We start from the raw sequence: 25,848 nt of genomic DNA, 5'->3' as shown, positions 1-25,848 counted from the left end.
ATAAACATGAGATAGCAAGGACTTCGGGTGCTGGAGTCAGAAATACCAAAGAGCGGAGCTAGAGGAAGACAGCAGGCCAGGCAGCATCAGAGGAGCAGGAAAGTTGCTGTTGCAAGAATTTCTGAAGAAGGGTCCCGACGCTTCTGATGCTGCTTGGCCTGCTGTATTGCACCTGCTTCATAAATATGGTATTATATCTGACCAAGATGAGCACTCAAGTAAATATCCTTGCTACTACTAAGACTATCTTTACGCCCCCTCCACAACATTAGCCAACACAACCCATTTCAGGTCATCTGCTGCTAAAACTCTCATTTACTCCTTTTTTTTGACCTCCAGATTCTTGGCTTCTTAAATTCTGTCCATCTTTCAAAACTCTGATGCCTGCATCTTACATGTCCTAAGTCTCAATCACCTACCAAGTCTGATCTATACGGGCTCCCAATTCAGCTACACTTTCCTCTTAAATTCCACAAAGACGTTGCCTCTCCTTATCTTTGCAGTTTCTTTTGAGCCCCAGAACCTCCAAGATATCAGCACAGATCTAATTTTGGCCTCATGAGCATTCCTGACTTCAGTTGTTCAATAATTGGTAACCAAGTCTTCTATAGCTCAGGTTCTATTTTTCAATGTTTTCTCTCTAAACTTCTTTAACCAAGCATCCGAACGTTTGATCTAATGTTGTCTTGCATTGCTTTCAGGTGTATCTGTGAAATGTCCTGAGATATTCTAAATGCACTATACAAATACAAGTTGCAGTAAGCATTTTTAAGGGCTTGTATCACTTTCCATCATCATTAACCCCATCTTTGAGTAACGTTTTATTAAATGAAAGATATAATGCATATCTTCGTTATAAACAAGTACGTCAAGAATTATTGAAAAAAAAAACTCATGGAGTCACATTACAATAGTTAATTTAGAGTTAGATACCACCCACATGCTAAACACTAATACTTGTTTGACTTACAAATGCCGTCTTTGGAATACTGGCCCAAAGTGAGCTGATATAAATATGATGTGGTCTACCCAGAGCATACTCTTCTCAGACGGCTTCCTTTCTCTTCTGAGGATGCTGATTCATTGTTAAGAATATGACTCTGGGAGCATCAGTCACATAATGGCTCACTGTCAATTATTCTGATGAGAGTGCTCAGAATTTATTGCAATTTTGCAAAGAAGAAATGACTTGCTTTCCGCATTCATTACTCACCCTGCTGACTGTCTTCGGGAAAAGTGATAATCAAACGTCAGCAAATGTGAGCAAAGGCAACACCATGAAGAATTTCTTCATCGATCACAGAATCCCTACAGTGCGGAAACAGGCCATTTGGCCCAAGAAGTCCACACCGGAAGTCTGAAGAACATCCTACCCAGCCACATTCCCCTAATTTCCCATGTCTCGGCTTCCCAAAGCACTATGGGCAATTTTGCATGGCCAATCCCCTTACCCTGCATATCTTTGGACTGTGGGAGGAAACCCAGGCAGACACAGGGGGGAACATGCAAACTCCTTACAAATGTGTAATGCATCTATCTCTAATGCATGCACACTGTCATCGTACTTTGTTAATTTCATTGTTTAAAAGAGCCAGTCAACAGTAATATGAATGTCCCGATATTCAACTCCTTATTATCACCTTAATGGGTGCGTGGTGAAAGTGAAAACCCTATCCTAGTGAAGTCCTTTGTTTATATTTCATTCTGACCAGATAATGAGGAAACAAACGGCTGCTGGATATATATTTGAAACTGTTGAAGTTAGAGGGCAACAGAGCTAGGGCTGGAGAGTGGGGAGAGCAGACTAGTCCTTTTGGGAACCAGTACAGACACGATGGGTCGAATGGCCTCCTTCTGTGCTGTAAAATTCTATAGTTCATAAAAATCCTTCAGTAGAAGATTTAACTATATTTAAGAAAAGTTTCTTTTCTTTAATTTAACCTTTTTGTTAGATTTTGATAATTCAAAATTATTTTTACTTGCTAAACTAAAGGCATGACAGAAATCTGAAAGATGGAAAAAAACAATATTCAGCAGGTCTGACAGCATCTGTGAAAAGAAAAAGGTATTTGACATTTTGAATCAAATATGACTACTTCACACTTCTAGAAAACAATCATAAGAGTCACGCAGCATGAAAACAGACCCTTCAGTCCAACTAGTCCATGCCAACCACATTCCCAAATTAAATCAGACCCACTTGACTGCATTGGTCCATATCCCTTCTATTCATGTTCTTATCCAAATGACTTTTACATGTTGTAGCTGTAGCTGCATCCATCACTTCCTCCGACAGTTCATTCCACACAGGAACACTGTGTAAAAAAGTTGCCCCAATGTCCTTTTTGAAACTTTCTCCTCTCATCTTAAAAATGAGTTCCTGGTTTTGAATTCCCCCACCCTAGGGAAAAGACCCTCTATATTCACCTCATCCGCGACCCTCATGATTTTATAAACCTCTAAGGTCCCCCTCAACCTGCTATGCTCCAGTGAAAAAATCCCAGCTTATCATATTTGACTCAAAGATCACAGATAGCTTTAGAATAATATGGCTGTGATAATAAGAGATGCTAACTTTGCAAACATAGACTAGGAATGCCGTAGTGTTTAGAGCTTGGAGACAGAGGAATTTGTTAAATGTGAACCAAATTCCTGGTTCTGGACTTCCCCACCATTGGGAATGTAGAGTCATACACCACAGAAAGAGGCCCTTCAACTTTCAGTGTTCTGAAGAAGGGTCATTGGACCCAACAGGTTAACTCTGATCTGTTTCTACAGATGCTGCCAGACCAGTTGACATTTTCCACCAATTTATGTTCTTGTTTCCTTCTGCCTACCATGTCTTTGCTAACCAACAAATGTTAAACTACACTAATCCCATGAGTTTATAGCTGACAATGCCCTGGCATTGTAAGTGTTCATCCAAATGTCACTTAAATTTGCGAGACTCCTTGCTTCCACCACTGTCTCAGGTAACATGTTCCACATTTCCACCAGGTGCAAAAAATCAGGTGGAAAAATTCCTCTAGGTGAAAAAAATCTTTTTCTCAGATCTCCTTTAAACCACTTACTTCTCATCTTAAACTTAGGTACTCTGGTTCTGGTCACATCTGCCATGGGGAAAAGATTCTCACCATCTACTGTCTCTATGATTTGATTTCTTGCAGTCACATGGACCTAATTATAGTGAAAAGCTTTGTTTGTGAACAGTACAGACAGATCATAGTGAGCAAGGGCATACAGAGCACATGGTGTTTAGAGCAAGATGTACCAGTTACACTGCATAGGGGGTGCGCAAAGCAAGATCAACATTATTTGAAGTTAGAGAGTCCATTCATAAGGCTCATAACTTCAGGAAAGAAGCTGTTCTTGTTCTTGAACCTGTTGGTGCGTGTGTTCAAGCTCCTGTATCTTCTCCCTGACAAAAGAGGTTGTAGACAAGCATTAAGACAGATGTCAGAGGCAGGTTCTTTACTCAGAGAGTGGTGAGGGCGTGGAATGCCCTGCCTGCCAATGTAGTTAACTCAGCCACATTAGGGGCATTAAACAGTTCTTGAATAAGCATATGGATGATGATGGGATAGTGTAGGGGGATGGGTTTAGATTAGTTCACAGGCCGGTGCAACATCGAGGGCTGAAGGGCCTGTTCTGCGCTGTATTGTTCTATGTTCTATGTTCTAAAACATTTCTTGTTCAAGGGTAACAGTGTTAGGATTTTTTTTGTCCATTCACGGGATGAGGGCATCGCTGGTTAGGCAACGTTGATTACCCATCCCTAATTGCCTAGAGGGCAGCTCAGGGTCAACCACATTGCTGTTGGTCTGGAGTCACATGTAGGCCAGATCAAGTAAGGACGGCAGTTTTCTTCCCTGAAGGACATCAGTGAACCAGATGGGTTTTCCCTGACAATCGACAATGGATTCACAGTCATCATTAGATTCTTAATTCCAGATATTTATTGAATTCCAATTCCACCATCTGCCGTGATCGGATTTTAACCCAGGTCCCCAGGACGCTGTCTGGGTCTCTGGATTAATAGTCCACTACGAGGGTATCATCTCCCCACTTGGGACAGAGATGACGATAAGTTTCTTCACCCAGAGAATGGCAAGACTGTGGAATTCTCTGCACAGCAAACTGTTAAGGCCATAACAGTGAATAATTTCACAGAGGAATTAGACATAGCTCTTATGTTGAAGGAATAGAAGGGTATGGGGAGAAAGCAAGAACTCAGTCGTGAATTGGATGATCAACAATGATCAGACTAAATGGAAATACAGGCTAGAAGAGCTGAAAGGCCCACTCCAGCTCCTATTTACTATGTTTCACACCGAAGTACTTCCAGAATGTCACTTTATTTTGTTTTTGAGCTTAACAAATGAAGCTACTTTTAAATAATAACGCGCCCCTCAAATTTGATATCTTGGTGTTTTATTGTGTCATTTTAGTTTCAACCACAACTGAAGGACATTATTTCTCTTTGCCCTTGACTCCTTATGATAGCTGTGTGCTGCTGGCCTTATAAATTGTTCCATCTCTACCTAATGCAACATAACCAGCACATTCAACAACAAAAACAGAAGTTGCTGGAACAGCTCAGCATGTCTGGCAGCATCTGTAGAAAAAAAATTAGCATTTCAAGTCTGAACCAAAATGTTGACTGATTGTTTTTCTTCACAGATGCTGCCAAACCTGCTGAGCTTTTCCAGCAACTTCCTGTTTTTGTTCCTGATTTACAGCATCTGCAGTTCTTTCGGTTTTCATAACCAGCACATTATTTGCATTGGCTTCTCACACCCAACATTAAATCATCAACTCTTATCCACATCCTTTTCAACTTTATGGACTGTTTTGCAGCTTTCCAAAGTGACCTCCCATGGTTATCCAGATGCAGGCTTCTCCTCTTCAATCAATATTCTGTCTGTTGTCCAAAATCTTTGCTACACCTTATTCATAACTCAGTTCTCTCACCTGTTCCCTGCTCCAACATAATGGGTTGGATTTAACATGCAGAAATTGAGACGGAAGTCAAAATTCTAACCAACCCCACTCCACAATCAGTCCTTGCCTTTCCAATTACACGTAAATATTGCCCGTCAAGATTCCCTGCAATGACTTGCCCAACACCAACGACAGACTCACCAGCCTATAGTCCCCTGGTTTTTCTTTATCACTTTTCTTAAATAATGGCAAAATGTTAACCAAACTCTCGTCTTCCAGCACCTCACCTGTGGCTGTTAATGATGCAAATATCTCAGCTCGGGGCCCAGCAATCTCTTTCCTTGCTTCCCACAGAGTTCCAGCGTACACCTTATCAAGTCCTAGCGATTTATCCACCTTTATGCATTTTAAGATGTTCAGCACCTCCTCCTCTGTATATGGACATTTTTCAGGATGTTGCTATTTATTTCCCCACCTTCTCTATTTTCCATATCCTTCTCCACAGTAAACATTGATGCAAAATACTTGTTTAGTACCTTACCCCATCTCCTGCAGTTCCACATGTAGGCAGCCTTGCTGAACTTTAAGGGACCCTATTCTCTCCCTAGTTACCCTTTTGTCTTTAACGTATTTGTAGAATCTCTTTGGATTCTCCTTACCCCTATTTGCAGAAGCTCTCATGTCTCCTTTTTGCCCTCCTGATTTCTCTCAAGTATATGCCTACTGCCTTTATACTCTCCTAGGGATTCACTTGATCCCTGTTGTCTATACCTGATGGATGCTTCTTTGCTTTTCTTGATCAAAACCTCACTTTCTCTAGTTATTCAGCATTCCCTATATGTACCAGCATTGCCCTTCACCCAATCTCACACGGTCTCTGGATTCTTGTTATCCTATTTTTGAAGGCTTCTCATTTTCCAGCAGCCCTTTTACCAATGAACATCTGCCCCCAATCAACTTTTGAAAGGTCTTGCCTGACACCTTCAAAAATAGCCTTCCTCCAATTTAGAACTTTGACTTTTGGATCCTTTTCCATCACTTTTTTAAAATTAATAGAATTATGATCACTGGCCGCTAGGTCCTCCCTCACTGACACCTTAGTCACCTGCCCTGCCTTATTTGACAAGAGTAGGTCAAGTGTTGCATCTTCTGTAGTAGGTATATCCACATACTGAATCAGAAAATTTTCTTACTATACACTTATCAAATTCCTCTCCATCCAAGCCTTTAACACAATGGCAGTCCCAGTCTATGTTTGGAAAACTAAAATTCCCTAACATAATCACCTTATTATTCTCACAGATACCTGAGACCACCTTACAAATTTGTTTCTCAATTTCTTGCTGACTATTGAGGGTGGGGATCAATAGTACAATCCCAATAAGGTGATCATCCCTTTCTTATTTCTCAGGTTCACCCAATTAACTTCCCTGGATATATTCCCTAGAATATCCTGAGTACAGCAGTAATGTTATCCTTAATCAAAAATTCCACTCCCCTTCCTCTCTTGCTCCCTTTTCTATCCTTCCTATAGCATCTATACCCTGGAACTTTAAGCTGCCAGTCCTGTTCATACCGAGCCATGACTCTGTAATTGCCATGATATCTCAGACCCCTGTTCCCAACCATGCTCCGAGTTCATCTGTCTTATCTGTTAGGCCACTTGTATTAAAATAAATGCAATTTATCAGCTCTACCTCGTTCTCTGCTTTGTTCCTGGCTGTTTGACTTATTCCTCTTCCCAACTATATCTGTTTCAGACTGCTCTCTTTCCTCACTATCTCTATGGGTCCAAACCACGCGCACCCCCACCTCCCTTTACTAGGCTAATCCAAAGGGATTCTTACAAATACATTGAGGAAAGAATAGCGCCCCTTAAAGATCAGCAAGGCCACCGATGTGCGGAACCGCAGGAAATGAGGGGAGATGCTAAACGAGTATTTTGCATCACTGTTTACTATGGAGAAGGATATGGAAGTTAGAGAATGTGGAGAAATAAATAGAAACATCTTGAAAAATGTCCATATCACAGAGGGAGGTGCTGAACATCTTAAAATGCATAAAGGCAAACACATCCCCAGTACCTGATAAGGTGTACCTTGGAATTCTGTTGGAAGCGAGGAAAGAGATTGCTGGGCCTCTTGCTGAAATATCTGTATTACCGATAGCCACAAGTGAGGTGCCAGAAAACTGGAGGTTGGCTGACATTGTGCCACGATTTAGGAAAGGTGGTTAGGAAAACCAGTGAACTATTGAGCCTGGCATTGTTGGTGGAGGGAATCTTCAGGGATGGGATTTACATACATTTGGAAAGGCAGGGACTGATTAGGGATAGTCAACATGACTTTGTGCATGGGAAATTGTGTCTCACAAACTTGATTGAGATTTTTAAAGAGGTTACAAAGAGGATTGGTGAGGAGAAAGCAGTGGAAGTGATCGATATGGATTTCAGTAAGGTGTTTGAAAAGGTTCCTCATGGTAGACTGGTTAGCATGGTTAGATCACATGGAACGCAGGAAGAACTAGCTATCTGTATACAGAACTGGCTAAAAGATAAAAGACAAAGGGTGGTGTTTGCGGGTTCCTTTTCAGACTGGAAGCCTGTGACCAATGGAGTGCCACAAGGATTGGTGCTGGGTTCACTGCTTTTTGTCACTTACATAAATGATTTAGATATGAATATAGGAGGTACGGTTAGTAAGTTTGCATATATCAGTAAAATTGGAGGTGTAGTGGACAGCAAAAAAGGTTACCTCAGAGTACAACAGGATGTTGATTAGGTGTACCAATGGGCAGAGGGGAGGCAGATGGAGTTTATTTTGGATAAATATGAAGTACTGCATTTTGGAAAGGCAAGTCAGGGTAGGGCTTATACACTTAATGGGGAAGTACTGCTGAAAAAACAGACCTTGGAGTACAGATTCATAGTTTCTTCTAAGTGGACTCACACATAGATAGCACAGTGAAGATGAGCTTTGGTATGCTTGCCTTTATTGGTTACTGCGTTGAGAATAGAAATTGGGAGGTCATATTGCGGTTGTACAGGACATTGGTTTGGCCACTTTTGGAATACCGCATGCAATTCTGGTCTCCCTGCGACAGGAAGGGTTTTGTGAAACTAGAAAGGGTTCAGAAAAGATTTATGAGGATATTGCCAGGGTCGGAGGTTTGATATATTGGGAAAGGCTCAGTAGGCTGGAGGACTTTCTCTGGAGCATCCAAGGCTGAGGAGTGACTTTAAAGGGTGTTATAAAATCATGAGGGACATGGATAGGGTAAACAGACAAGGTCTTTTCCCCAGGGTGGGGTGGGGGGGGGGGGGTCCAAAACTAGAGGGCACAGATTTAAGGTGAGAGGGGAAAGATGTAAAAGGGATCTAAGAGGCAACATTTTTCACGCAGACAGTGATGTTTACATGGAATAAGCTGCCAAAGGAAGCAGAGAAGCCAACCGGATGGTTATATGTATAGGAACAGGTGAGAAAGGTATGGGCCAAAAGCTGGCAAATGGGACTAGATTTATATAGCACCAAAGGGTCTGTTTCTGAGCGTATATCTCTACAACTCTCTGACCCTAACCTTCCACCACCAAGTGGTCCATGTCTATAATCGTGGGGAGGTCTGGATATGGGATACGCACCCAACTTCTCAACAGATGGGTGGGCTGCAAAGTTAAATATTTCCAAGAAGCTGCAGTCCTCATTTTACTTGCTAGAGGGAGGAGAGGTCAACTTTGGGGAGAAGCGGGAGTACTCTTACAGCACTGATTGTGGACCAGGTGGAGCTTCCCACTGCTTCAGTTTCCCAATCTCATCCATCACACTCAACAAAGGAGCCTGGGATTAGGAATCCAGTCCCTAGGATTGAAACCCTACTCCTGGGTTCAGGGATTGATCTTTGCGAGGATCTCTCCAACAGCAAGGGATGAGACATTTATTGGAACTGGAGCCAGAGGTGATGAATCAGCCTGATCAGTACTTTTCCTTAAACCCCTCCTTCCCTTTCCTTATCCTCTTACCACGCACAATAAAGCTCAGAATAATGTGAATGGTAACGGCATACCCACATCCTTCCACTTTGATTCACATCCTGTCTGTCTTGCATCAAAAATACTTTTCTGACGTTGTACTTGTGCAATGTTTTTTTTGTTCCTGTAGGCTGCTACTAATTTCTCCCCATCTGACTGGAAGCCAGGCCTGCCACACAAGCAGACTTTTCAGTCACAGAGCTGCCAAGTTCAAAAGATAAAACACCATAGATCACATGACAATGGTCTTGCCAAGAGTACCAGCTCCTGTTATTATGTAGCCCAACAAGTTAAAGATTTTGTGATTCGCAAGCACTTCTTGGTGTACGTTATGATCTCCAGACTTTATGAAATCTCAAGGCTTGAAGTAAAACATGGTCAAGGAAACCTCCTGCTGATTGCCATGTACCAGCCTCCCTCAGCTGACGAATCGGCACTCCTCCAAGTTCAACACTCGGTGGAAGCACTGAAGGGTGCAGAATGATACTGCAATGTCCACCACTGAGAGTGGCTCTGCAGCAGTACTACTGATTGAGTTGGTTGGGTTCTAAAGGACTTAGCTGCGAGACTCGGTATGTGGTAGGTAGCAAGGGAACCAACGAGAGGGAACAATATATTTGACCTCGCCCTCGTAAATCTTCCGGTTGCAGATGCACTTGTCCATCACAATGTTGGAAAGTGTGGCCACAGCATAGCCGTCGTGGAGGCGAAGTTCCACCTTCATACCTGAGAGTGCCTCACATCATGTTGTACAGCACTATCACCGTGCTAAATGGGGAAGACTTTTAGGTGATCTAGCAACTCCAACCTAGGCATCCATAAGGCACATTGGACTACCAGCAGCAGCAAACTCATGCTCCTATGCAATCTGCAACCTCATGGCTTGGCATATCTCCCACTCAACCATTACCATCAAGCCAGGGGATCAACCCTGGTTCAATGGAGGGTGCAGGAGGGCATGCCAGGTGCAGTACCAAGCATACCTAAAAATAAGGTGTCAACTTGGTGAAGATACCAAACAGGACTATTTGCATACCAAACAGCAAGTGATAGACAGAGCTAAGCATTTCCATAACCAATGGATCAGATTAAAGCTGGGCAGTACTGCCACATCTAGTCTTGAATGGTGGCTGACAATTAAACAACTCTGTGAAGTAGGCGGCCTCACAAATATCCCCCATCCTCAACGATGGAAGAGCCCAACACATCAGTGCAAAAGATAGGATTGCTGTGCATGCTTCAGCCAAAAGTGCCAAGTGGATGATTCATCTTCACCTCCTCCAGAAGTCGTCAGCATTACAGACATCAGTCTTTAGTCAATTCCATTCACTCTTCGTGACAACTGTTAGAAACACTGACAATATTCCTGCAATAATACTGAAGACTTGTGCTCCAGAACATACAACACCCCGAGCCAAGTTGTTCCAGTAGTTACCTCACTGGCATCTTTACAAAATGGAAAATTTCCCCTGGGTATACACATAAAAGCAGGAAAAATCCAACCCGACCAATTACCACTTCATCATCTACTCATCAGTAAAGTGATGGAAGGTGTCATCAGTGGTATCAATCAGTACCAGCTCAGTGACCCTTAGTTGGGATTCTGCCAGGGCCACTCAGCTCCTCACCTCATCACAACCTTACGTTAAACATGGACAAAACAGATGAACTCCAAAGGTGAGGTGTGGGTGACTGTTCTTGACATCAAGGCTGCTTTTGACAGAGTGTGGCATCAAGGAGCCCGAGCAAAACTGGAGTCAAAGTGAAGTAGGAGGAAACCTCTTTGAGGGTTAGAGTCATACCTGGTACAAAGAAAGATACTTGCAGTTGTTGGAGGTCAGTCATCTCAAGGATATCTCTGCAGTCATTCCTCAGGGTAGAGTCCTAGGCCCACCATCTTCAGCCACTTCAATGATCTTCCCTCCATCATAAGGTCAGAAGTGGTTGTTCAGTAACTGCACACACCATTCAGCACTATTCGCAACTCCTCAGATACTGTAACCCAAAAATGAATTGAAAAATATTTTGCTCTGTGTATGATCTTGTGTATTGCAATCACCTGGTCCTGAATGTTTGTCTTGTTTTGACTTGTCTTAAATTCTGATTCATCATTAACATCAAGACCATTAACCAACACAATCTCACCTTTTGTAATTATATGGCTGAAAATCTTCATCATACTACCTTTGATAGCAAAGTCAAAAGCGTCCACAAAACTTCTCACTGAATATATTGTTGGCGTCTCTTCTTTTATTACTTTTTCCCAATTCCAACTTATCTTCTTTCATAAAATATTCTGGGATATTTCAATTTTCCAAATACATGCTCAAAATTGGCTATCACTGTTTGTGGTTTCTTTAGTTTAGTTCACCCAAAGAGGAAGAAAGTAGAAGTATCTGTTTCTTGTTAGTTATTACTGAAACAAGTTCACCTGCTTCCCTTGTTTCCAGAATTTAACACCAAATGTAGAAAAAAAAGCTGGAATTTCAAGCAAGGTTAGCAATAGGATAAAGAATTGCTGATTGTAAATTGACACACTGAAGCTGTCAATTAAATACATAAGATAGTTAAGTGTTTTTTTTAGGACAGAAGGAATGCCAGCCTTTGGTCCTGGATTCAATGGGTGAAAGTGAGGAAGGTACATTTCATTAATTGTTCATAACATTATGTTTTTCAGCAATGAAACCACTGGGCAGTAATGGTACCATCATTGAAATATACAGGCTACTGTTGTTCTACGTTTGTTTCAGCTTGTGATACTGTGTGCTTCAAATAGAAATACAAATAATTGTATATAAATTGTGACCAAAACAGGGCAAAGTAGGCCTGCAAGAAGCATTATTTCATCCAAATTAATTAATTGTAGTTCAGAACAATTTTTTTAAAATCAGGCACAGACAGAAAGATGCAAGAGCTTGCATTAATATATAATGACTTCACTGATCACAAGAATTCCAGAGACACCAATGATATATTCAGTGAGAAGTGTTGTGGACACTTTTGAGTTTGCTGTCAAAGGTAGTATGATGAAGATTGTCAGCCATATAATTGCAAAAGGTGGTATTGTGTTGCTTAACGGTCTTGATGTTAATGATGAATCAGATTTTAAGACAAGACAAAACAAGATAAAATTCCAGGACAAGGTGATTACAATATACAAGATCATACATGGAGCAAAAGGTTTTTTAATTCATTTCTGGGTTTCAGTATCCAAGAAGTTGTGAATAGTGCTGAATGGTGACAGTCAGTTACTTGCTTTTGAAAACTGGTTAGCTGATTTTCTGATCCATTATGGTTTTTACTTATATTTTCAATAAGAGGTATGTTGCTGGAGGTCACAAATTAAACCAGCTGATTTGGGGCTAGATGGTTGCTACGGTGATATACTGAAACAGAAGCTGCAACAAGCAATTTTAGCTCAGTGACCTCCTCCAGCAGCTATATGTACACTGGCCCACACCACTAGCAGCAATGTACAAACTGACCCTCTCCAGAAGCACGCACACTGCCCCAGACCAGCAGCAGGGTGCACGCTGACCCACACCAGTAGCAGCTGCTGCAGCGTGCAATACGCACGCTGACCCTCGCCAGCAGCAGCGTGCAATACGCCCACTGACCCTCTCCAGCATTAGCTGCGGTACGCACACTGGCTCTCTCCAGCAGTAACAGCACATTGACCCCCTCTGCAGCAGTTTTCTATATGCACACTAACCGTTTCCGGCAGTATGCAATCTTCACACTGGCTGTATCCAGCAACACCAGTAACGACACACTGACGCGCTCCTGCAGTAGTATGCAAATATGAGCACTCACGTATTCAACAACAGCAGTATCAGCACACTAACCCTCTTTAACAGCTGTATGCACAATGACCCTCTGCAGCCGCAGTAACAGCAGTGACCTTCTCCAGCAGCAGTATGCAACATGCACTCACAGTATCAGCACACTGACACTGTCCAGCAGCCGTATGCACAACGGTCCTTTGCAGCAGCAGCATCAATAACAGCACACTGACCTTCTCCAGCAGTAGTATGCAACTCACCGTACCCAGCAGCAGTATACAATTTCACACTGACCCTCTCCAGGAGCAGTGCACCATGCACATACTGACTCTCTCCAGCAGCAATAATTCCCTGTTGCGGTGTCCCGGGCCGGCAAGTGGAGGGGGCGTGGCCCACGCGCGGCCGCGGCGGCGCACATGCGCCCCTTCATTCCAAGATGGCGCTGGCGTGTACGGGATTGTTGAGTGCTGACGTCCTGGGCAGTGAGTGAAGGGTTGCTTGTTGGGGGTGGGAGGAGGGAAAGGAGAGACACGGGGAGAGAGACAAGAGCGAAAAAAGAGAAAGAAAAGGACAGCGGATGAAGCTGCGGAGTCCCTGCAGGACTCGCTTTAGTAACTTCGATAAGGTAAGTTTGCTGAGAAAGCCGGCTGCTGTGCATTGCCAGACCGCTAGAAGTTTGTGTGGAGCTGGTGGCCTCTATTCCCCACCCCCCACCCCCTTCCCTCCATCCCCCACCCCCCACCCCCTTCCCTCCATCCCCCACCCCCCACCCCCTTCCCTCCATCCCCCACCCCCCACCCCCTTCCCTCCACCCCCCACCCCCTTCCCTCCATCCCCCTCATCTACTCCCTCCCATTCAGCTGCATTACTTTCCACAACGTCGGGCTACAAATGCCACGTATACTTAAACTGGCTTAAACTGTCCCGGTGCCATTCAGGGGGTGGGGAGTGGGTGAATCGCCCTCACCTCCCTCCCCTTCTCACTCCCAGCTCCACCTTCCCCCTCCCAATGCATAGATCCAGTTTACCTGCAGCAGCAGACTGGCAGCCAACTCGCTCCTCGCAGAACTGTTGCTGACTTTTACTTATTGACGTTATCCTCAACAATCCCCTCACCGCCGACCACCACCTCCACGATTTATTGAGGCTGTAGTTGCAGCCCGTGCTAACCCAACGTCTGGGCAACTTGTGCCCAACAATTTGCTTTTTGAAAACTCGCTTTCGACATTCTGGCTATTATTTTCAATTGTAATTTTTAGCCTGCCTTCCTCGTTGAATGTGTGTTCCTCCTCTCCCGCTCTGTAAACAGGCCGTGTTTATTGTACTTTTCGTTCCTTATGTGGCCGTTAATACAGTAAGTGTTTCTTTTCCTTGAGCAAAGAAAGGCTTTTAAATGTGTTTTTAAGAGTTGAGATCATGTAAAAATCTTAGGTATAGAAAATTGATTTGAATGTACTCAAAAGCGGCTCGCTTATGTCTTATGTTGTTTGGTGTATGCGTCATGAAAAAAAATGTTCTGGCAGTCTAAAGGGAAGTTTTAAACTGTTTTGAAAGGTCTGAAATAAGTATGGCAATTATGGGTTCTAGAGCTGTCTTTAGACGAAAAATATTTTCAATCGCTGAAGTCCGAAACAACTTTTGTAAAGCATGTTGCCAATTGAGAAGACCTGTTTTGTATTTTGATTCTTCATTAGTGAAAGGCTATTTTAATTTTTCGCAGTTTTGTATGCACACTTAAAGTTGTATGTTCTATGAGTGATCTGTTTTGTCTTCCCTCTGGGTTGCCAAAAATCATATCAGTATTGATGCCAAATACCGTTCTTTGTACTTCAGCGTTGCCTATCAGATTCAGGGAAGACAGCAGTGCTTAGCTCCTGTTATTTGAGCCAAACATATTTAAAAGCAGTGATATCTTTAATTCGGCTTATCATTCTTTCTAATGGTTTAATCAGATTTTGTTGAGATAGTACAGTGGTTTAAGTGGAGTTCTGTGCTGTATCTTTCTGGCATGCAGGCTGCCTGCAAGCTAATTCTGTACTTCTAGAAATTTAGGTGTAAATCCAGGCACAAACTAATGTTAATTGTATAGTGGTGTTAGAAACTGTTCCAAGTCAATGTATTTGGCAATACTGTCAGAATTCATTTAAACAAAAATATTTTGAAATTGGCAATGCAAAACAAATTTTCTAGTTCTTTCTAATTAGTTATTTATTTTCCTTCAGGCAATACCCTGTAATTAAATCCCAGGCCTGGTTGTTTCAGGCATTTGCTGTCTTTATCTATCAATTCAATTTTATATTTCAAGCAGCTGTTTTAAGATTTCAACTGTGGATTGTGTTAAAAGTATAAATCTCCATGCTAAATAATAATGATATAACATCAGCTTAAACCATCTTGAGGCCCCACACAGGTATGCAAGGCAGGCAAACCTTATGCTGGGAAAGGAGAGATTCTGAAGGTGACTGAAAACTTGCTCAAAGTAATGAGTTTGAAGTATTTTTGAACGAGCAGAGGCGGAGTGTTAGAGAACTTCATTAAATGGTATTGACTTCTTGATTTGATGCTTTGCATGGCTGTCAGCATTTACTCTGTGTGGCCATTCTCCAGGTGCATGCCCAGACACTACTTGTTAAGCTATTAATTGGAAGGAGCTTTCCTGCCAAGCTTAATCCTTCTTTTCCTGGCATCTGTGTCTAATGCACCCTCAGTAGTGAGTTCTAGTACTGTGAGCTTGAAATCCTGGCTGGTTTTGATTTCCCCCTTTTTCCAAAATAATTGCAACGGAACCACTCAGCTGGCTTAGTAGGAGCTCAGCGCTTTTTGGAAAAGGTATCTGGGAGCCTTCTGAGCTGTTTGATTCAGCTATCACGGGTTTGACTAAAAAATTTACTGCTCTCCCCTCAACTGGGCATTACAGGGTTATAGAGCTGTACAACACGGAAACAGACCCTTTGGTCCAACTCATCCATAACGGCCAGATATCCTAAATTAATCTAGTTTCATTTGTCAACATTTGATCCATATCCCTCTAAACCGTTTGTATTCATATACCCATCCAGACGTATTTCAAATGTTGTAATTGTACCAGCCTCTACACCTTCCTCTGACATCTCATACCATACATGCACCATGCTTTGCGTGAAAAAGCTGCCCCTTAGGTTCCTTGTAGATCATTCTGCTCTCACCTTAAACCTATGCCCTCTAGTTTTGGACTCCTCTACATTGGTGGAAAAGACCTTGGCTGTTCATCTATCCATGCACCTCATGATTTTATAAGCTTCTACAAGGTCAGCCCTCAGTCTGCAATGCTACAGGGCAAATAGCCCCAGCCTATTCAGCCTCTCCTGCCAGTTCAAACCCTCCAAACCTAGCAACATCCTCGTAAATCTTTTCTGAACCCTTTCAAGTTTCATAACATCCTTGCCTAAGCAGGGAGACCAGAATTGCACTCAGCATTCCAAACGTGGCCTAACAAATGTATCTAATGTTAATTTTTGTTTGATCTCACCACAGTAACGCGCAATAACACAAATAAATGAAGATGTACATAGTATGAGTGAGATTTGTTAAACACTGCTGCATCAGTGGAAATGTGGTGGAGGCAGGTTTAATTGAAAATTCAAGAGAGCATTGAATGAGTAGTTGGCTAGGAATTGTATGCAGGGATATGGGGAAAAGACAGGAGATCGACACTAGGCAATATAACTAGTAGAGGCTATATGGAGTCAATGGCCTACTGCACATTAATGATTCTGTGATCAGCTCTACCAGCAGATTTTTCCAAACATTGGTGTGCTACTGCACAAGAATGTAGGATGCCTGCATAGAATCATCGAATCATACAGCGTAGGAACAGACTCTTTGGTCCAATTTGTCCATGCCGACCAGGTATTCTATAGTGAACTAGCCTCATTTGTCTACATTTGACACATCTCCCTCTAAACCTTTCTTACTAATGTACTTGTGCAAATGTCCTTGAAATTGTACCAGCCTCCACAGCTTCCCATGGCAGCCCATTCCATACACTCATCACCCTCTGTGAAAAAACTGCCCCTCAGGTCCCTTTTAAACATTTCCCCTCTCGCCTTAAACCTGTGTTGTCTATTTTTGGACTTCGCTACCCATGGAAAAAGACCTTGGTTATTCACCTTTTCTACGCCCTTCATGATTTTATGATCCTTTATAAGATCACCCTTAGCCTCCGACATCCAGAGAAAGAAATCTCAACCTGTCCATCCTCTCCCTATAATTCAGTCCTTCCCTTCTGTACTCTTTCTCGATTAACAACGTCCTTACTATAGCAGATAACGAAGTGTGGAGCTGGATGAACACAGCAGGCCAAGCAGCATCTTAGGAGCACAAAAGCTCTGTTCATCCAGCTCCACATTTTGTTATCTTGGATTCTCCAGCATCTGCAGTTCCCATTACCTCTGATTACAACCTTACTATAGCAGAGTGACCAGAATTGTACGCAGTATTCTAAATTTGCCTCACCACTGTCTCAGCAACATGATTTCCCAATTGCAATACTCGATGCTATGACCAGTAAAGGCACCACTCCGTCTAATTGCAACGCCACTTTCAAGGAACTAAGAACTTGCACCTAATTGTCGTTCTGTTCAACAGCACTCCCCAAGCCCGTACCATTAACCATGTGATTCCTGTCTTGGTTTCCCTTACCAAACTGTAACACCTTGCAGTTTTCTAAGTTTAAACTTTATCTGCTGCACCTCAGCCCATTGGCCCATCTGATAAGATCTCACTGTACTCTTAGGTGACCATCTTCACAATTCACTATACCACCAGTTTTGGTGTCAACTTCAAACTTACTACCCCTACCTTCTATATTCTCACCCAATTATTGATATAAAGGACGAACCACAATGGACACAAAACCGATCCTTGCGGCACAGCACTAATCACATACAGCTAGTCTGATCAACAACTCTGAACCACAATCCCTGTCTTCTACCGTGAAGCCAATTTTGTATCCAATTGGCTATTTCTTCCTGGATTCCATGTGATCTAACCTTATTAACCAGTCTACCATGCGGGATCTTGTCGAAAACCTGGCTAAAGCCCAAGTAGGCAGTGTCTACTGCTCTGCCTTCATCTATCATCTTGGTAACTTTAGCATTTTTGTAGTTAACAAATGTGACCTGACCATATATGTCGAAAATACAAGCCTGTACGCCTATGAATGATCAGTTTTGAGTAAGTAGCTTGGTGTTTAGGCAAATCATGATGACCTTATGCACATGCTAGGTACACCTTAACGACTGTCGTTGTTTGGAAGAAGGAACTCAGTTTTGACATTTGTTCAATGTATGTAGCCACTGCTTTTTTACTCATATGTATGCTTATAGAGCTTATTTTGCTGAACTTGTACCATAAACAATGTGACTGACGACATACAGAGCATTTCAGACTATTTTATTTATTGTTGGGTCTAGTCTTGAAATCTTGTGCCCTCCATCGGCTTGGTGTTGTAGATTTTTGAATGCAAATTCAATATTAATCAGTGCAGCTGATTGCTTTTGATATCTTATCAGTATTCCTTTTGGCTGTTGGTACGAACTTTGTCACACTAAAAGCTCACTATAGCACGATCTTTGAGATTCTGTTCTTGTTTTGTGCTGACTTAGACACCTTTTCATTTGTTGCATGCCTTTCAGCAATTGATTATTGCTTGTGCTGATACCCTGATATCCGCTTTGTGACTCAGCTGTCCATAACAACATTGATTTCCTCTTGGGGACTTTTTGATGGATCCAAGTCTGGTCTCTACAGAGGTTGTGAGTTAAGCAGTAACTTCTGTCACAGATGCTTTCCACTTTGAACTAAATGTACAATTGTCGTGCAAATCAGAAGCCCGACTTGATTCTTGCACAAAACCAATGCAAAACTCCTTATAGAAGACATTCTGTAGTTTAAGAGATAATGGGAACTGCAGATGCTGGGTCTAGGCCCGAAACGTAGGCTTTTGTGCTCCTGGGATGCTGCTTGGCCTGCTGTGTTCATCCAGCCTCACATTTTGTTGTCTGACATTCTGTAGTTACTTTCTTTTGACATCTTATAATAAATCCAGTGTATTAATGAGTTAAGTACAAATAGTGCCGAGGAATGTCCTGATTTGTTGTTTTGGATACTTTTTACACCACCTAACTGCAATTAATTTGAATGGTTAGGCAGGGTGAGTACGGCTATTTTTACTGTTTACGCATTTGAAACAGTGCAGTTACAGGTGGAGGAGATCTATGGATCCATTTTTTAAAGACCTAGCAGCACAAGCTTGTACAGGACAAATGCCCCTTTGCAATATTTTTCCTGATTTGATGTTTTCATCACCTTTCCGCTGTTACACTGACTGCGAAGGTCTGAAATTGCAAACTGGTGCTAGGATAACCCAACTTATTTCATTTTAACAAAGTGTGGAGCTGGATGAACACAGCAAGCCAAGCAGCATCTTAGGAGCGCAAAAGCTGATGTTTCGGGTTGAGACCGTTCATCAGAAAAGCTCTTCTGATGAAGGGTCTAGGCCCGAAACGTCAGTTTTTGCGCTCCTGAGATTCTGCTTGGTCTGCTGTGTTCATCCAGCTCCACACTTTGTTATCTCGGATTCTCCAGCATTTGCAGTTCCCATTATCTCTTATTTCATTTGAGCCTAATTGATTGAGTGAGAAGATTGATGGTTCAAACCTTGTACATACAATATAGGTGAATAACTGAACTCGCTTTCAGTACAGCACAAATGCAGCGCTCCAATTTCAAAGGACTTGTCACCACTTTGACGTGAAACTTGCCTAAGTCTTCAGACAGATTTTTAACCAGGAAATTACTCAACTAGCATTTATTATTCAACCAAAACTGCTAAAATAATTGTTATTTTGATGTTTAGAAGACCTTCATTGTTCATAAACTGAGTTTTTTTGCTTACAAATTAGTGACTACACTCTTAAAAGATAATTATTTCCTTATGAAGAGGCCTCTTGGATACCTTGAGTATCTGCAAAACACTAACGCTGTGCAAATAGTTGTTTTTGTTGTATCAGTGCGTATTCTACAATCTGTGATCTACATTTACTTTGATATTCTACACCAGGCTCTGGTTCAGTATATATTCAGCCCTTTCATCTCATCCTCACCACATGGCATTGGTCTCACCATTCTAACATCGCCTGCTCATGCAGAATGCAGCTTTTCCATGGACTGTCATTGAATTCTGGGTCAAAACGCCCCTCAACTAATTTACTGAACCACTGAGTTCACCTTTCTAATTGGCTATACAGAAAATGACACAGGAAGACACAATACATTTTGATTAAGATCTTTAAAAGATTAATGATAAAGTTAGGAGTGACATGGCATGAAACTCATTTCAATCTTAGAATTTTAGCTAGAAATAATGTGGATCTGAAAATGTTGGTTAGGATATTCATAACTGATAATTCTAGGCATTTTCAATATCCATTCATTGTGTAAAGGAAAGATTAAAGAAATATTCATAAATCAAAGAGCTAATGCATACAAAGTGACACTCATCAGATGAGGTATATTCAGGTTTCTTGACAAAGCTAAAGAATTGTGAAAGACTTTGATGTTTTGAAAAAAATCTACAAAGGTAGTACCTGTGGAATGGCAAATAATTAGTATTATGTTGGTACTTGTACCTGAACAGATCATCTCACAGCTGAAATGGAGAAATGCTTGGAAGCATTGTTTGGATACTGAAGGAATTAGGAAACTAAAAAATAGTTAATAGAATCACAGCACAACAATGTGGAAACAGGTCCTTCAGCCCAACAAGTCCACACCGATCCTCAGAGCATGCCACTCATACCCATCCCTATAACCCACCACTGTAAACATCCTGAACACTATGGGCAATTTACCATGGACAATCTACCTAACCTGCACATCTTTGACATCTGGGAGTAAATTGGAGCACCTGGAGGAAATCCACACACACGAGGAGAATGTGCAGACTCCACGCAGACGGTCACCCGAGGGTGGAATCGAACCCAGGTCCCTGGCGCTATTAGGTGGAAGTACTAACCACTGAGCCACCGTGCTGCCAAAATCTCCATAGATTTATTAGTAGGCACTAAATTTGTTAACTTCAGAAAATTCTTTGGTCCTAATTATTGAGTTTGTGTGGTTAAGTGAGGGTAACTAATGGATAAAGTTTAAATTTTTCAGATTTGATGTATCTCACATTAGCTATTTTACCATAGCTCCACTTGTGAAGCTAATGAAGATTAAGACTAGTGGAATAGATTATTTAGCTATCTGGATCGATAAGATTCTTGCAAACAGTTTATGCTTTTACATTATTTGGATGAGTGTACTTGAGTAACGTTTTAAAGCTGCTGATGTTGCCAAGTCTCAACTTAATATGAAGAACAGGCCTATAAAAGTGAGGTAAATCAATTAATCAGAAGCGTTATAGAAAGTTGGACTCTAATATGAGTAAATGTAAAGCGATCCATAGTCTACAGGAAATAAATTGGATACAGAAATGAAGGATATCAATTAACAAAAACGATGTGACTATTGATTACTCAGTAGTTGTATATTGACTTGAAACGCAGAAGTGGTCAAAATCTAGAATGTATCCTAAGGGCATTATAAACAAATTGATTTTATTTGGCAAGCACTTAGAAATAATCAGGTCAGATGTGATTTTGATTTTATTGTTCATGTGTATTTTACAATAAGAATACAATAAAATACAGTGAAAAGCTTCAGTTTGCCACCACAAAATGGCACCATTTTGAATAATTTAGGAGTATGGAGAATTAAAAAAATATACATAGCTTGAAGGGAGTCCATCAGTTCTGAGCCAGCTCATCATTATCAACGCCACCTGTGCTGCCATAACTTTACTACTGCTTCGCTGTCTACACTGGACAGATGTGGATAGTTATGAACTTTTTTCAAACAAAGCACTTGTTTTCACAAACTACTGTAGAAACAAAAGCTGCAGTTACACTAATACGTTTTAAGTTTGCCTCGTGTAGTCAAGGTAGCATAGATCTTCGACTGTCATGTGAGCTGCACAAGCTGGAGTGAAACCTGTGTGGGACAAAGAGTTACGAGTGCGCAGAGGCACAGGTGAGCCTAGCATTTTTAAATTAGCACTTTATAAGAGTTTTTACTGAGGAAGCGGAATCTGGTAAAATATTGGTAGAAACATAATCAAGATAATGGATGCTATAAGTTGAGAAGGAGGAGATATTAGAAAGGCTTGCTGCACTTTATGGTAGATAAGTCACCTGGTCCGAGTGACTTGCATTCCATAATGCTGAAGTAAATGTGAGTGGATAGCAGAAGGACAGACCATCATCTTCCTGGAAATAGAATAAGTGTCTGAGCATTGGAAAATGGCAAATAAAACCATAAGACATAGTGGAAGTAAGGCCATTCGGCCCATCAAGTCCACTCCGCCATTTAAATCATGGCTGATGGGCATTTCAACTCCACTTCCCTGCACTCTTGTTCAATAAGGGTGTAAGTTACAGTCCTGGCAACTTCAGGCCAACTTCTATTGTCAATGACATCTAAAGATTTAGAAACCATCAAACATAAAAGAACCAGTGGGTAATTGAAGAAGTTTGAGTTAAAGAGCTCTGACACAAGTTTGTAAAAAGCAGATCATGCTTAACTACCTACTAGTGTTTTTTGAAGGAGTGTGAAGAAAATACAATGGTATTGTCAGTGGATTTTAAGCAAACGTTTGAAATAAAAGAATGAAAGACTGACTAACAACATTGTGGCTAATAGAGTGTGAGAATTAGCTTTCAAATATTACTCTTCGATGGGTTGTGGGCCTCAGTGGCAAAATCTTTGTTGTTGCTCACACTTAATTGGCCATAACTGCCTTGCAAACAGTTGTTTTAGAATGTAGTTAAAGGTCAATCATGCTGCTGCCAATCATGTGTAGACCAGACTAGGTAAAGAATGTTTGGGAACTAGCAGGGTTTTAAGAACAATTACTAGTTTCATGGTCACTGTTACTGAGACTAGCCTTCAATTCCCAATTTTATTAATTGAATTCAAATTCTACTAGATCTAGGGGACCTAAATCTCCACTGGATAGTCTGGAACTTTGGGTTATTATTCAAGAGGTTCAAAAGTTAGATTAACAATGATTGGTTTTAGAACAAATGTAGTTTTTGGTGAGTGATTTTTTTTCCAAGTCTGGAGAATGGCAGACAATGGTGTTACCAAGGTGTTAGAATTAAGACTATACGTTAAGACTATTCATACTATATATAAATTACTTGTACAATTAAAAAAATCATCAGAAAAAAACACATTTGCAAAGATGAGAGGTAAACTGGAGAATTGGGAATGTTCTCAAAGCAAACAAAAGATGGCCAAAAATAATGAGAAAATAAACTGAGCATTTAGTAATATAAAAACAGGTTGTAAGAATTCCTTTTAAATATATAAAAAGGCAGAGCAAGACTAAACTGAACTTTTAGCCAATGAGGCTGGGTAAATAACAATGGGGAACTGGGAAATAGCAGAGAGATTGATTGATTGATTAAATAATTTGCATCAGTCTTCGCGGTAGAGGGTATTAATAGTATTTCAAAATTAGTAAATCAAGGGGCAAAAGGTAGGAAAGAAATAACTACCTGTAGAGGAAAAGAACTAAGGAAACTAATGAGATAAAGGCTGATAAGTCTCTTGGGCCTTATGCGTATTATCCTAGGATACTTCAAGAAGTAGCTGTGGGGATAATGGATGCACTGGTAGTCATCTTTCAACAATTCTTAGATCCCAGAAAAGTCCAGGAGGATTAAAAAATTGCCAGTGTAACCAAGAAGAATGCATGTATCATTGGGAAACTGTTTGAATCATAAAATATATCATAATAGAGCATTTAGAAATGCATACTATCAAACAGAGTCAACATGGATTCATGAAGGAAGATTATGCTGACAAATTTATTTGGATTCTGTGAGGAAATAAAAAGCAGAACAGGCAAGTGGGGAGCCAATAGATGTAATATTTTTGAATTTCCAGAAAGCTTTTGATAATGTACCACATGTGAGGCTCCTTCTTAATTTAAGAATCCGTGGTGTTGGGGGCAGAATAATAGCATGTATAGAGGATTGGCTAACTATTAGAAGACCGAGAGTTGTGATTAAGGGGACGTTTCCGCATGGCAATCTGTAACATGTAGACTGCCACATGGGTCGGTACTGAGGTTACAGTTATTTAAAAAATATATTAATGACTTTGAAGGAAGTGAATGTAGTATTACCAAGTTTGCAGATGTTACAAAAATTGGTGGAAAGGCAAGTAGTGAGCATGAGTCTGCAGAAGGATAGAGACAGGTTAAGCAAGTGGGCAAAAAAACTTGGCAGATTGACTGACTATAATGTGAGAAAATGTGAGATTATGTACCTTAGCAAGAAGAAATTATGATTATTTAACTCACGCAATACTGCAGTAAGCTGCAGCATAGATGGATTTACAACTGTCATGCATGGATCACAAAAAAATCTAGCATACAAGTTCAGCAGATAATAGGAGAGGCAATGTGAATGTTGGATCCAACAGAACGTTGGAAAAACTCAGGTCTGGCAGCATCTGGAGAGAGAAACTGAGTTAACACTTTGAGTTAGTATGACTTCTGCAGAGCTGCTAATTCTGAGGAAAGTCATAGCTGACTCAGTATTAACTCTCTTTCTCTCCACAGGGGTTTACAGACTTTTGTGCTTTGTTTCAGATTTCCATCATCTGCAATGTCTTGTCTTTACTAAACGGATTATTGGCCATTTTTCAAAGGGAATGGAGTTTTATGTTTAAAAGCAATCTTGTTAAATCAATGAGCTGCTGCATAGACCACCCTTGGAATTTTGGTCCCTTTATGTAAGGACAAATTTGCTGATATAAATTTGAAGGGATTTTCTTATGGAGCAACGTTGAGTTGGTTGGGCCTGCACCCTTTGGTGTTCAGAAGAATGAGAGTGGATATTATCAAAACTTGTGCGTTTTTTAATGGGCTTAACAAAGTAGCTGCAGGGAGAGTAGATAGGCACTGCAGGTGCTGGAGAATCTGAGATAACAAGGTGTAGAGCTGGATGAACACAGCAGGCCAAGCAGCATCAGAGGAGCAGGAATGCTGATGTTTTGGGCGTAGACATGTTTTTTTCTGAAGAAGGGTCTAGGTCCAAAATGTCAGCCTTCGTGCTCCTCTGATGCTGCTTGGCCTGCTGTGTTCATCCAGCTCTACACCTTGTTGTCTCGGATTCTCCAGCAGCTGCACTTCCTACTATCTCAGTTGCAGAAAGGTTGTTTCCACTTGTTGGAATGTCAAGAACCAAGGTCCAAACTTGCCGAGTAAGGAACAATACAGAGATGAGGAGGAATGTCTTCGCTCAGGCTAGTGGAATAACTCTGTACAGCAGAGGGCTGTGGAGGCTGGGTCCCTAAGAATATTCATTGCTGAGATAGACTTTTAATTAGGAAGAGAATCGAGGGTTACAGGGAAAAAGCTGGAAATTAGAATTGGGAATTATGATATCAGCCATGACCTTACAGAATAGTGGAGCAGACTTGTTGGATTGAATAACCTGCTTCTGTTTCTGAGTCTTATGGTTGTATTGGAATGCAGAGCAAAGTTTATAAAATTACAGTTGATTCAAAATGTGAAGTGACAAACAGTGAAGAGTGTACTCATCAAGGGGAATGCATAGACAAGTGATAGATGAAATTTTAATATACCTAAGCAAATGTGAGCGTTTTGACTGCAGGAACAAAGATAGACAATACAAAAGTAATGGTGCGGTTCTCAAGAGTATGCAGGTACCAGAGGACCTCAGAGTATGTGTGCATAATCTTTGAAGCTGGGATGTATCAAGTGTATGGTTATCAAATGATGTGGATCCTGGTCTTCATAAATAGAGATGTTGAGTATGAAAGCTGTGCTTCGTCTTGATAGAGATATGGCTAAGCCACAGCTAGAGTTTTGCATCAGTTTCTAGTCATACTTCTAACTAGGATGTAAGCGGAGGGCATAAAGGAGTTTTGCCAAGGAGTGGAGACAGGAAACTTAACTAGAATGTTTGAGAAACTTGGTTGT

The 25,848-nt window shown here is 41.3% G+C and overlaps 1 protein-coding gene and 1 long non-coding RNA gene across 4 annotated transcripts in view; one reads left to right on the top strand and one right to left on the bottom strand.

Moving 5' to 3' along the window:
• The window catches only part of LOC125458855 (uncharacterized), a 95,078-nt gene extending 81,961 nt beyond the window's left edge, over positions 1 to 13,117 (bottom strand). The window contains exon 1 of the long non-coding RNA XR_007248913.2: positions 13,010 to 13,117. This is a non-coding gene — a long non-coding RNA (uncharacterized LOC125458855). The remainder of the gene's footprint in view (positions 1 to 13,009) is intronic.
• A 73-nt stretch (positions 13,118 to 13,190) lies between these two features.
• Positions 13,191 to 25,848, top strand: part of LOC125458800 (fibronectin type-III domain-containing protein 3A-like) — a 143,538-nt gene continuing 130,880 nt past the window's right edge. For 2 of the 3 annotated variants that reach the window (XM_059651495.1, XM_048544482.2), the window contains exon 1: positions 13,191 to 13,374. The gene's annotated coding sequence lies outside the window, so the exon portion shown is untranslated. Of the gene's footprint in view, positions 13,375 to 13,633; positions 14,104 to 25,848 lie in introns of those variants that run through there. The other variant, XM_048544483.2, reaches the window with a different exon arrangement.

The sequence above is a fragment of the Stegostoma tigrinum genome, chromosome 15 (assembly GCF_030684315.1).
Source record: "Stegostoma tigrinum isolate sSteTig4 chromosome 15, sSteTig4.hap1, whole genome shotgun sequence".
Lineage (NCBI taxonomy): Eukaryota > Metazoa > Chordata > Chondrichthyes > Orectolobiformes > Stegostomatidae > Stegostoma > Stegostoma tigrinum.
Note: the sequence above shows the minus strand (reverse complement) of the source record. Positions and strands in the feature narration are given on the sequence as shown.